Source organism: Pogona vitticeps, chromosome 3 (genome assembly GCF_051106095.1).
Source record: "Pogona vitticeps strain Pit_001003342236 chromosome 3, PviZW2.1, whole genome shotgun sequence".
In the NCBI taxonomy this organism is placed as follows: domain Eukaryota; kingdom Metazoa; phylum Chordata; class Lepidosauria; order Squamata; family Agamidae; genus Pogona; species Pogona vitticeps.
Window position 1 is genome coordinate 160480977 of NC_135785.1, and position 14021 is coordinate 160494997.

At 38.8% G+C, this 14021-nt stretch overlaps 1 protein-coding gene across 3 annotated transcripts in view; it reads left to right on the forward strand.

Moving 5' to 3' along the window:
• PCCA (propionyl-CoA carboxylase subunit alpha) overlaps positions 1 to 14021 on the forward strand; it is a 314567-nt gene that overhangs the window by 253469 nt on the left and 47077 nt on the right. The window lies entirely within an intron of this gene.

A 14021-nucleotide genomic window follows, 5' to 3' on the forward strand; every position in this document is an offset into this window, starting at 1 on the left:
GATGCCCTGAGAAGGGAGGGATCACACTCAAGGGATTGAGTAAGCTTATTTGTTTTCATGGGCATGGAGTTCGTGACATAGCTTATAAGTAGTAGGTTGTGGTGTAGACTTGCAAATATAGGACCTACCAAACGCGTGCCATAAACTGTACGGTTTGATAGGTGCTTACCCTCATTGTTGGCATTGTCTCAAGTGGACAGCAGAAGTATGATGCTTATTCAGGTCCTGGTGGGTAGCCTGTGTGTTCAGTAAACAGCATTTGTCCCAGTGGACTAGAAGTTCTATAGGGCCATTCTAGGTTTAGTTGTAAGGTGTGGCTGCAACATATGCTTTTCATCTCAGATACTTTCAATGAAGTCTGGTGTAGCTTCCTACTCAATGGGTAAATGGGCTGCTGTTTTGCTTGGCAAACCTTATGGCCTTGTTAGCTCAGCAAACAGGTATTGGGAAAGCTGATTTATTGTTTGTTGTGTCTTGGCTTGCTGTCAGGAAAACATAGGAAGAGTGTATGGCATAGTTCCTGGACTAAAGTTCTAATGTCACACAATTAGTGTTGTGATTTTCAGTGCCTTTCCTTAGCCAAAAGCTAGGAGGACCAAATACATATTGTAAGTTGTACAAGGAAAAGCTCCAGATTTCAACAAAACTGCATGAATTGAGAACTACTCAGTTTTACTCATGTCTGCATGCTGGATCAGTATATTAAAACAAGAAGGCTGAAATATAGTAAAATTGTTCATTAGTCCTCTTAGAACATTGTGTTCCTTTAACATATTGAAGAACATCTATGTTCATATTTTTCCATAGTTCTATTCATGTTCCTTAAGAATTCAACATGAAGAGACTATATCTCATGTTATTATATGCCTTGTTTTTTGAAAAACATTTCTGCCAGTGAACAGTCCCCATTTGAAGATGACCTCTATCCAAAGGGTTGGCCTTTCCAAGTCTGATTTAAAGATAAAGAACTGTAAGGAGGGAGGTTGGAGATCTTTAAGTTACCCACCCTGACCAAACTGGACAGAAGACTAACCAGACACTCAGGTCACCTGGCTTATGTCCTTCCCATTCCAGTAAGCTGTATTGTAATTCTGTTAAAATTACAAAAATAATTGTAATTCTGCATCTGTACGTATACATTAGCATAAGCAATTTTGTGCAGTCAGTGTTGTCCTTCATCTTCCTTTTTTAGTGATTTGTGAGTGGCCACCCTGGTTAGGTCACAGCCACTTTTGTATGACTTGCTGCTGTTTTCATGAAATATGTGTAAAAGGCTGAATTTCAGGAACATTTTGGTTTAGGAGGGCTTCTTTCCCTTCCCTTCCCTCCCACCCCCTTCTTCCTTTATGGCACTTTAAACTTCCATAGCAACTCAGGAATGGCACAGATGGTAAACATTTTTACTGCAGAGCACCAACAGTGAGTACCATATCATGGAGTAAGTGGTCTCAGTACTATGAGTGCTCAGCTTTACTTAATCATGCTTGTTCCTTCTCCTGGGTTTTTAGCCAGATTAGAGAAATTTAGCTCAGCATTTGAATCTGATCCTAGTGACATTACAAAGCCATTGTTTTGTTCCCATGGATGCTGAAGCTAGAAATTCAGTTGGTAATAGATTATTGTTACAGTATTTTGTGTCTACTTGGAAAAACTCTCATACCTACACCCTTGCAGCCCATTCAGAAAGTCAAATGACACTATGAAATGTCCAGCTCATTAATCAACTTGGATGAACGTGCATTAATACCTGTGATTTCTGTTATTTCCTCACATACAAGATGTCAGATTGTCCTTTGCTTCAACTGACCTGAGATAGAGATAGTCTTCCATTTTAAGATTGGCTGAGGTCATATTTTTTCTCTCCCACCCCTTAACTGAAATTCTGTTGCTTAGCATAGTAAATTACAGCTAGTGTGGGCCCATTGAATCAATAGAACTTATGGAGGAGCTGACCCAGCAGATCCCCACTGATTTAATAGGTCTACTCTAGCCACAATTTACTATACTAAGGAATAGAATTTCAGCCATTGTTATGTGCCTTTAACACTTGTATAATATGCTTATAAAACCTATATGTTATATTAGATCTAAAAATTCGTCTGTGCAGAAGTACCTAAATTTGGAATGGTTCATATATCGTTAGAGTTCTACTTTAGTGTTCTTTGTGAGTATTAGTGACCTTCTCAATGCTCTATGCTGTTATGAGAAAAACTGCTGTGTTTATGCGCAATGTGTGATTTCTAACACTTTCTTCATTATGACAGTATTAGTAAAACTATGAAAGCTATGATTTTTTTTTAAGTCTTTTGTTTCATCAACTGGAATAAGTCTGTTCTAATAAATATTTTTATTAGTTATTTCTTAGTAAGATCATGTATTTGACAATAGCAATCAAATGCAGACATGTCACCAACTTGTTTCTGATAGATTGCTGTGTTTAACTGAATGTAATTCAAAATCATCAGCCACAGTTTCCCTTTAGCATTATCTGTAAAATGTAGTCTTTTCTTCTGGCACAATTAATGTTGCCATCTGCCTAGTGATAAACTATGTTCTTCAATTTTCTCTTTTACAGTAGTTCACAAAACTGTTTTGGCTTTGTCTTAAACCCTCATTCTAGTTCCAGTGCAAAAATATTGAAATACTATTTTCATTTTGTAAAATGGGGATGATCAGAAGTGTTCTGAATTTTCATTCTGAATTCCAAACATTTTTACACTCTAGAAAGTATAGCTAGCAATACTTTCTAGAAAAAAAAACTCGGCTGAGTTTATTTGAACAATGTAAAGTCAAAGAATCAGCAGCAAAAACAAATATTGTTAGTTCTTGTGGTTTTTCTTTGGTGTTTACCTTGGAGTCTGTGTCTTCCTTAGATAAAACGATTTGATATTAAACAGTTCCTCTAATTTTATGGGGCTCTGTTTCTTTTTATGGCAACACACACTGTGCAGGAAGGTCATTATACAGAAGAGGAGAGGGGAGGGAAGCTGTCAGCATAAAAGAGAAAGTTAACATTGCACATGTTGTCTTTGTTTATGGGGTTCCTGGAATGTGTTGAGATTCATTCCAAATGAGGGCTTGAAATAATTTGTTGCAATGTGCTGGACAGCTACTTCATGGGGTCCTTCAGTATGAAGAAGCATTTCTCTTTGAAAGGCTAGTATAAATATGAGTCAAAAGGGTGTAGAATATTTATCTGATTTCTTTTTTAAAGTAAAAACCTACTGCATAGTCACATCTGTTTATATTTGTTCAGCCTACTTGCTTTATACAGTTTAAGGGGTATCTAAAGTAATATGTCCCAGCTGTAAAAACACAGAACGAAAATACTTAAGGCCACTAATTCCTGTCCTCTGAGGTTGGCAGGGCAGAAGCATTAAACATTAATGCTGCTGTCTGTGCACAATGTACTGATAATTTTTCCTATTTCCTGTTGGGGCCAGTGACCATAACTGAAGGTTGGGCTGATTTTCATTATGGTAAGTGGGTTTGTTCAGTAATCCAAACTTAAATTGAACAACATTTTATCTACTGATATTTAAACATGTGGGACCAATTGATCATTAATGGGTCATAAGAATTCTTAGTGGAATGCTTTGTACAGGAACAAGGTGTTGGGATTAATGAGTTCAGCATCTGATTGTTAAAATGTGAATAATAAGTAAAGAGAAGGGAGAGGAAGGTGACTAGCCAGGAAGTATTAGTTCAGGTTGTGAAAAACGAATTCCTCAAACAACTGAAGCACCTGCTTCAGAAGTTGCTCTGTTCTGGTGCTCTTGATTAACAGATATTCCACGGGGAAGAAGAACAATTAGTTTCTGAATAAAGTAAAATAGGAGGCATAATTTAATGTAATGTGCAGCAATCCTTCATTTCCATTAGGTCGGAAGCCAACTTGTCCCAGCTCTAGTCTGTACAGCTTTGAATCATACATACTCCAGACAAGGGCTGGCTCAAGGGTAAAAGTTGTCCTAGATCAGGAGGAGTGTCTTGGCTCTTTCTGCCTGATGTGGTCAGCTTTGTAGGGTCACCCAGAGGGTTTGTGGAAACTGAGACAGTTATGATTGGGGGAGGGCTGCCATCGCCACATGCAACAGTATTGTCTCAAAGTAAAGCTGTGTTTCACTGCTTTTTGCCTGGTACAAATGACATCAAACTGGCAATTGAAAAAGAAATCAATAGGAGTGATTTTGCTATTGCCACTCTTTAGTGAGTTTCCGTGGTCAAGTTCTGATTTGATCTCAAGTCTCCTATGCCTTAGTCTGTAACTTTATCCACTACGACACCACACTGTCTCTTTTTAAACATAGATATAACCAGTTCAGAACTTACATGCCTTCCTCGAGGTCTGTATTGCACAGAGAATGAGGAACATCCTTGCTTCTGCATGTTCTAGAAACCAACACATGTAGAAATCTGAGAGAGGGGTGGTGGTGGAGGCAATTGATAATGGCCAAAATCCTGTTGAGTAAGCCCACTGAATCATTGGGGATTCAATGAGAAAATCTGTTTGCAAGTTTTAATGATTTAAATGGGCCTACTCTAATTGCAACTTGCTATGCTTGCTATGCTATGGTTGGTGGGAGTACCAGACCTTCCCCCTGAGGTTTCAGACTAACTGTCCAGGCTCCAGGCAACAGGCTTCTGCTATGGCTTGTATCTTAATTTTTGAAGTTTTTGAATTTTACTTTGGCAGCTTATTTCATCTGTATGTGAGAGACAGGCTTTTGGTAGAGGCTCCAGCTGTGTTTGGTTGAACTTCAACCCCAAAGCCTAAGGAAAAGCATGTTGTTGAGAAAGGAGTAGTGTTCCTGTGGAGGGGTGTTCCTCTCCTGAGTAAACAAGCATGGCTTGAGGAGGAGCATAAAGCACATAACAGATGCTGCTTCTCAGATAGCAGCAAGGAAGGTGTTCCAAAATACAATTGTAGTGTGGTAGAAAAAAGCTCACTTCTGGGTCACAGTCAGATAATATTCAGCCCAGCTGCAGTACTACATGAAAAATCTCCTCAGATGACCACAGTGCCTTGCAGTTATATGAAGGGGAAGGCAGTCTTTCAAATAACCCGATCCAGAGGTGTTTTAAATGAGCCATGATATGTGCCCAGCAAAACAAACTGGTGGCCATTTGGGATCACTGTATTTGGCATTAGCTGCAGCTTGCAAACAGTTTTGCCACTAAAAAATAAATTTTTGCAGTGCCTCATCCTGATGTGACAGTGTTTAGACCAGGATTTGAATCTCTGTGGTATGGTGTGCCTTCAGAAGCTAGCTCCGTACATTTTTCTAAGGCAGAACATTTCCATATCTCTCTCTCTCTCTTTAGGGAGGGATATTTAACTTTTCACAGAGTTTATGCTGCTCCTTAATCTGCAGAAGGCAAGTTTTTTTTCTTCCCAGACATTAACCTCAGGTGTTATCCAGGGAAAGAGAGAAGGATATTTGGGTCCCTCGTGGAGAACTCTTCTGTATCAGTTTAGCTGAGAGTTTTCTCTGATGAAGAATTTTAAAAATCCTGGCTCACAAAAAATATTTCACTAGAAGAGGCTAGGCCAAATTTATGGAAAGCAAAAACAACACACCTTGCTGAATGGATGAATGCCGAAGAGTATATCCCAGCAGGACAAAACTCTGGCTGGACCATCTGGAAATCACTTAATAGACTTTGAAGTGAGGTAAAAAGATAAAATAGTCAAATAAAATTGAGTTGCTGGAATACAGGACAAATTTTATGTGACTGTGGAGAAATTCAATCAATGTCCTGTTTAAGTGCATATAATTTGTACCCTATGAGATGTACAAAAGAAGATCTACTAAATGGCTAATATAACAGTATTGAAGTAGCGACTTCTGGTCAAAGGTAATCTAATTATTTTAATATTCACCCAGGTTGGGATGTGAAGACAATAAAAGGCCTTAGGTGCTTATTGTGTCAAGGAATGTCTCCAGGTAAATAACACCAAAACTAAAATTGTAGTTTTGGGGGAAAGGAGATAGAGTTACAGATGGTAGTTGAACAGGAAACTGCTGGAGCAGACCAACTCATATAAATACCTTGGAGTAACATTAAAAAGTTCTTCTTTGTGGACTCTGTGAATGCACACTAATTGGTTTAATCTGTGCCTGCGCATAGGTCTCTAGAATGTTCCAAAGCTTTATGCTATATTCGCAAAGGACTACCCCCTTAGCCCATGAGGTCTACCGGCCCTCACAGTTACCTCAGTTCCTTTTTGCCCCTGCTGCATGAGGTCTCTCTTCTGTCAAGCTGCTGCGTTCATCGTCTACTATAAAAAAGGAATATTAGGGCTGTTTTTCCAACTTTTGAATTCTTCTAATCAACATTTATATAATATACTAGATAAGTAGATTATTAGATTATTTGGACTTTCCCCTCCTTTTCCCACCTTCCAGCCATTTATGGCACCCCTCCCCCCCCTTTAAAAAGTGCACGTTGTTCGCTAATAAAGTTTCCCTTACAGAAAGCCACAACATCTGCCTATTCTGTTTAGGGGAAACCCACTTGTCACACACACACAGCTCCCCTGTTTGTTTTTCTACACACGCAGGTTCCCTTTCGGGCGCAACATGTACTTTTCACCCTTTTTCGCTGCCTCCAGAGGATATATTCCTCTCTGTACTAAATATGACTCTTAGATCACTGTTATCCAATATAACAATGTTTATTTATGTGTTTGTAGATAAATCATATAAAGAAAATCATGGATGGTATTTTATTATTCATTCAATTAATGTTGCTTTGATTACATTTAAGTTTGCTTATGTAGATTCACTTTAATCAAAGTATTTATATATTCAACTATTTATTTATTTCTTAGCACTTTTAACTCTTCCCAGTCTTAACCACATAAACATTCCAAGACTTGTCCTATTCCTATCTTTTTCTCTCTATATTACTCTTCTCTCTAACACAACCACGGCTCTAATTGCCTAAACTGTCTTTAATTGTCTTTCTTTCTCCCTTTTATTTTCCTGGTTCTGCCCCTTCTGTCATGTCATAGGCTCCCACATCCGAGTTCTGACCTGACTGACAGGAGTGTTCTGAGAGCTGTCCGTCACACCACCAAATTTCATCTTTTCAATTTTGTAAAAACCTGACAAAGCAAGCACTGAAACTAAGACAACAAAGACTCAAGTCCGTCCTCTGGGAAAAATCCCTCAAACCTCAGGCAATGGATTCGCCTCATAGAGCACAACCTCCCACACAATCCCCAGTACTTTCCCTCTCTTAGTCCCTGATCTGCGTTTAGTAGCCCCTCTGCTCCTCAATCTTCTCATCGGCAAAATCGTTGTCTAAAACTTCAAAAATCAAAATCAAAGCTACTGAATTTGGACATGTCGACACCAATACCGAAGTCTCCTTCCATATTAGACACTCCTAAGACTAAAAAAGTTTTTAAAAAATGAAAACCATATTCACAACAACTTTCACTATAAGATCAACCCACAGTGACGATTGAGTCTTCAGAAGACATTCTGATACTGCCATCAGGTCAACTTGAGTCACCGATCCTCACTGTGTCTCCGACATCTCTGGTTAATACCACGGATGTTCCAGTGATCTCAACGTCACAGCACTACAGTCCAATATTGACAGTGCCATCAGTGTTGGCTTATGAATCCAACCGTTATTATCAGGCACCCAACCTTTCTCCTCCCCGCAAGAGGTCGAGGAAAGAAGACCAAATATCTCATCTACAATACTATGCTGCCAATACCGTGAGACCCGCTACTCCATCCGAGTCTTTCATGTCCCGAGAGCAGTACAGAAGACATAGGTGATCTAAGAGGGTCAGGCCCTACATGCCTCCAGAACACCGTGGCCTAGCTCATGGAAGCTCTCGTTATCGAGCATATCGGAACCATTCTGCCGAGCTCGAATTCCATCCAGACAGGTGACACCGTCATCGACGTTACTATGATTCCAACTATTCCGAATCATCCATATCGCCTAGGTACAGATCACGGTACCATGACAGTTACCAGTCCTAATCATCATCAGATGAGGATTCCATCTCATATGCCCCGGTACAGAAACATAAATCAACAAAAAAAGCAATAAATTGACCGTCCTCAGGTTAGACACACAGTACCAAAAGGAACCTCAGTACCAGCCCAACAACAACAAACTCACAAACCTCCTTTACAGTCAACTAAGAACTATACTGATTCGCAGACAGTGGCTACTGGTACCAAGCCCCCACATAAACAGCATACCAGAGATCGTACTACCGTGATACCGACTCAAACTACCCCATCTAAACTCCAACATACTTCAGAAACAGCTCCTACTCTACGTTACCCTATCTCTCCTACTTCATCTTCTCACTCCGTTTCTTCTGATTCCTCTCACTCAGTCATGGACCAAGAATCACTACCAAATCTGCCTACCCTGGATTCAGATACCCTCACCAATACCCTCTCCTTCTGATGATTTTTTTCTCGTATTCACAATTAGTTTTCAGAATAGCCAAGGCCATGGAGCTTGATATACAACAACCATCACAAATACAATCTGACAAGATCTTCAAGGACATTAATGAGGAACAAACTCTGCCCCCTAGCATGAGCTTCATTCCGTCTTTGTTAGAACTCACCAAACAAACATAGTTAAAACCATCTTCAGTACCACAAATGTCTAGAAAGGTTGAAAACCATTACAAAACACAAATGTCTAGAAAGGTTGAAAACCATTACAAAATACTACATTCTTATTCAAACATGCATCTTCAAACACACTGATTGTTGCGACACAAAATGGCACGCAATGAATCCAGCATAACCCCTAACAACAAAGAAGGCAGAAAACTTGACATAGCGGGTCGCACGGTCTATTCCTCAGCATCATTCATCCTTCAAGCTACCAACTACATTGGAGCCATGGGAGCAAACCACCACTATTTGTGGAATAAAGCACTCCCATCTCTCCAATCTGCTATGGGCGAGTACAAAGCATGCGGCCTCGCATTTCACCAGGAGGCCATTGCCCTCACACGTCAAGAAAGGCTAACAGCTCGGCACATCATAGATGCATCATCATGACAGTTGGTTTCTGCAGTGGCATTGCGTTGATACGCTTGGTTAAGATCAACACATATCTCAGATGACATCAAAACGAGAACAGAGGACTTACCTTTTGATGGTTCCAGTCTTTTCGATCAGAAGACTGATGAGATGTTGGAGAATCTACAAAAATTGAAGAAAATAGTTTGATTGTTTAACTATCAATAACCCTATTACATCTGTCAGCAACCACAGGCAGACTCTCTCCTTAACCATTCTCTAACCGCCGGGACGAGCAAGGAAGCAGACTACTATCTTCGCTGGCCAACAGTCAACTGAAAGCAGTTCAAATTTCTTGCATTCCCTGCCTCTCCTGCTTTTTTCCCCAGTACATAGGTTGATTCTCCAGCCGCAAGCCGAAGTGAAACTTTGCGGCCGGAGAAGTATGTAGGTCGAAAAGTTTGTAAGTGGAGCCGTACGGAAGTCGAGGGTCCACTGTAATGCAAAGAAAACAAACATGCAAGACCCATTGTAAATGCAAACAAGATAAAGCAAAAAAGCAATCAAGTGTGCAAGACTTAATGCAAAGAAAAAACAATCAAGTGTGCAAGACCCATTGCAAATGCAAACAAAAAAAAAGCAAAAAGCAATCAAGCGTGCAAGACCTAATGCAAAGAAAACAAACTAAAAACCAATCAACTGTGCAAGACCCATTGCAAATGCAAACAAGACCAAGCAAAAAGCAATCAAGCAGATCATGCAAGATTGGAAATGGGGGGGGGGTCCAAAAAGCAAGGAAACCCCCCAAGACCAATCGGAAATGGGGGGAAATCCAAAAAGCAAGGAAACTGCCCAAGACCCATCGGAAATGGGGGGGGAATCCAAAAAGTAGCCAAACCCCCCAAGCCTCATTGGAAATTGGGGGGACCAAAAAACAACCCCCCAAGACCCATCAGAGCACAGAACCATAACCCCCCAGCTCAAAACCATGTTGCAAAAACACCCGGAACAGTTTTTAGAAAGCAGAAAACAGCACCTTACCTTACAAGGCAGCCCGAAGCCTCTCTGCAAACACACATATGCGCTCTCAGAAGCAGAAGGAGGCAGTCCCAAGCCTGCGACAATGACGCACACTCTCTAACAGCTGGGGCAAAAGAGCTACAAAGAAGCAGCCTCATCGCCACCTACGGTTAGAAATTTGAATTTCCTGCCTTTTTCCCCTGCCTTTTTCTATTCATAAGTGAAAGCTCCGGTCACAAGTTGAAGCAAAATTTTGCAGTCGGAGCTGGTCATAACTCGAAATGGTTGTAAGTAGGGGTGTTCATAAGTCAAGGCACCACTGTACAGTGGTTGTAGTGGCCATTAAACATGATGATTCCCAAATAAAACAATTACAGTGGTGCCTCGCAAGACAAAATTAATCCGTTCCACTATGAACTTCCCCCTATGTAATACGTAACTGAGATGGAGATGGAGATCATTTATTGGGGTAAGAGGTTTTCTTCCAGGTTGTAGGCTACGTCTGATAGAAAGTTGTTTCTTTTGATATTATACTTCCTAGAGATTGTGTCTGTCATCCAAGAATTAAAAAATGTCATACATTAGAACTTGTTGAGAACTGAAATGTATAGTAAGTTCATCCCCCCCCCCCAATCTCTTAGATGATCAGTAGCTGTTTGTGAACCATAGATGTTCATGGCTGAGTGAACATATCCCTATCTACAGCATTATTGGAAATGTTAATACATTATCATATGTGTAAAGTCCAATGCACACAGTACACTTTTTGAGCCTGAGGTTAATGGCCATATTGCATTACATTCTGCTGTTCATAATACTGGAGTGCATTACAGAAATGGAAATGCTTTGGCCTTGATTAACATTTTTAAAACCCAATCTTTTTGTGTTTTGTTTTGTTTTTTACTATTGGAAGTTGCAGAAATGTGTTACAATAAATCCATTTAGAATATTATTGTTTAAAAACCCCTTCTGAACTTCATGAAATCTCAAAGTTTTAAATTTTATATTACATTAAAGAGTAGAGAGTATAGTAGAAATCATTTAGAAGAAGGACCTATGTAGTGTAGATTATATAAATAATCGCAAACAATAGCAATTAGAATAGTGAGAGGGATCTAGAACTTCAGCTATTTATCCTCAATCATATTAAAGAATCTACCCTTTAAATTATGCAGAAAGATATCTAATTATGTATGAATTTCTTTGTCTAAGTTAATGAGTTAAAATAGTATTCTCACAGTTGGGTTTCCTTCCGCAAAATAGGGAGTTAGTTCATAAATTGCTGGCAAAATGAGAAAATCTCTTACATTAATTTTTTTCTTTTGTTCTGTTATAAGTTTGACAGTATATTTGGTACACAGTATATAGAAGATTTTGTTTGTTGTAGATTATTTTGTAATTTAAAATCAAATACTTTTATAAAAAGCCTGACTGTTCTGTGATCATGTTTGTGTGAATTTTAAGGGACATTCTGACATTTCAGTTTTATATGATGATGTACAGTTCTACCATAATAACTTCAAAAATATGTTTAGCATTTGTTTTTAAATGTATATTTAAAACCACAGGCTAAAATTACAGAATTTTGCTAGGTTAAATATGGTATATAAACATAAATAGCAATTCATTCATTCATTCATTCAGTACCCCTTATATTACGAGACAAGTGGCCAAATTCTGTGCTGCAGCAATGGTTATTCGTAATCAGATGTTTGGGTAGATGATTTTAGATGGATAATATAATGCTTTTAATATAACATTGGCGGAGGTTTTACGTATATTGATATATGATGTTATTAACTGGAAAGAACGGGTTGTTTTATTATATTTTAATGGAATTTTATAACCCTGCCTGACTTTACAAAACTACAGTTATATGTATCTATTTTATATTAGTTTGGTTTTACTGGTTGTGGCGCTCAACCTTTTTGCTCCTGTTTATTTGGCCCTCACAAAGGCTCACACCCTTTTCTCTTCTAGCTGCCACCAGGTATTATCCTCCCGATACCGAATATGTATGTTATACCTGTGTGCTGCCAAAGCTAAGGTTTATTGAACTTAGGAATCTGAGGTTTAATTAACAAATATTCTTGTATTGTCAAGTAAATCAATCACAAAGGTAAATCACGTATGAACTGTATCAGGTATTAACAGGGATTTGATTATGTATTGGGTTGCAAGTACTGTACTTTTATTCCGAACTGCTATATACTTTTAGTCAATATCTATCTTGTAGTACATATAATTTCATTCCTGCTTGTTCAATATATATTAACCTTTTCAAATCACTCTCCTAACTCTCAGTTCAATTCACTAACCCTCTTCTTCTCTCTCCTCAACCCTAACTCCCATTTCACATCCCCTCAACTGTGCCTCTGACCCTGTCCCTCCTGCCCTATCCTTGGCTCCTCCCTTTAGAGCTGCTGTGATGGACAGGCAGGAATGACGTCACCTGTTGGCATTTCGCCACACTGGTCTTTGACTGTAATAAAGTATTCATTCATTCAATTTATATGACATCATTACAGGATATGTGCTTCAGTGTCTCTAAGACTGTGTTAGTCATCCAATGTATGATGAACATACCATAAATTAGGTTAAAATGTCTCTCTTTACCATATATATATGGGCTCTCCAGGAAAAGGACGAGGGATAGTCTGGCTGTGGTTAACTATTCTCAGTTAATATTCCATTTTAACTACTGCAGTGCGTTAGATGTAGGACTTAATTGAAAACAACTTAGAAAGTGTTCTGTTAGCACAGACGACAGGTGTCAGAGTTTTCACTGGCATTACTTGTGTTCTGCTAGATTTAAAAGATAAATGGCTGCCAATTCATTTTCATCCAAGTTCAGATTAATTGTGATTGTTTCTTCAAGTCCTCAATGGCTTGGGGCGATTGAAGGAGAATGTCCTCCTCAAAACTGTCTGCCCATGTGCCCAGCTCACCAGCTTAAAAAATGTCACCTCCAGTAGAAATGAAGTTTGTGAGCACATTTTTGGGGTCACACTTTCTGACCTATCCCAGGGACATACATCTATCATCTGTTTTGCTGAAGCGACAGGCAGACAAAAGGATTTTTATTCACCAAGGCATTTAAATGGTTGGTGCTTTTTAAAAAAACAACCAAGTATTTAAGTTCTCTGATATTTTTAATATCACTGCTTTCTTCAGAAAGTTTTGTATTTATAGATTTCTGTTTTACTGGTTTCAGTTTATTTGTTTAACCATTTATACAATGTATATAAATTATAAATACCTTGAAATAATTGATAAAAGTCAGTATATAAATGGTTAAATAAATAAATAATGATCAGTATCCTAAAATATACACTGTCTGGGCAATCCAACATACAGACATAATTCTCCCTTTGCCTTGGCCGTATCTCCAACTCTGTTTGTAATGTTTGTAATAACATGAATATAATCTTAACAAGGGGCCCAAATGATGATTTGAGTTTTGTTTTGAATACTTTGTCCTGTTGTTCCTTTGGTTCAACATGGGATGGTGTAATGGAGAGGGTTAATTTGTTCCCCAAGTCTGTAAAGAGTGGTGCTTGGTAACTGAAATTGGCTAAATGGGAGGAAGGGAAGCATCTCCCAATTAGAGGCATTGGCATACTGTAGCTGTGAAAAGGCTTATCTGCAACCTTGAAGTTTGAAAGAATGTTATGAGAACCATCTCTTCTTGGTGTCTCCTGGTATCAAAATTAGTGCTTATCTGATTAGTTGCTCTTGCAGAAGTTACCAATTAGAAGGTTTGCAAAAGAATGCATCCTGATTCGTGCAAAGAGTGGAAACATCCGAAGTGAGGATGATAAGGGGAAGCATTAGCTTAAGCTTGTTTCTGCTTAGCTTCATCTTTCAGAAAAATGTAATCTGTGCCTGTCTCTCTGCTGGACTCTGCATATGTACTAGAGGCATGCTATATCTTTGCTACTTTGTAAGTATAGATCTAGATAGCTAGTTTTATAATTTTCT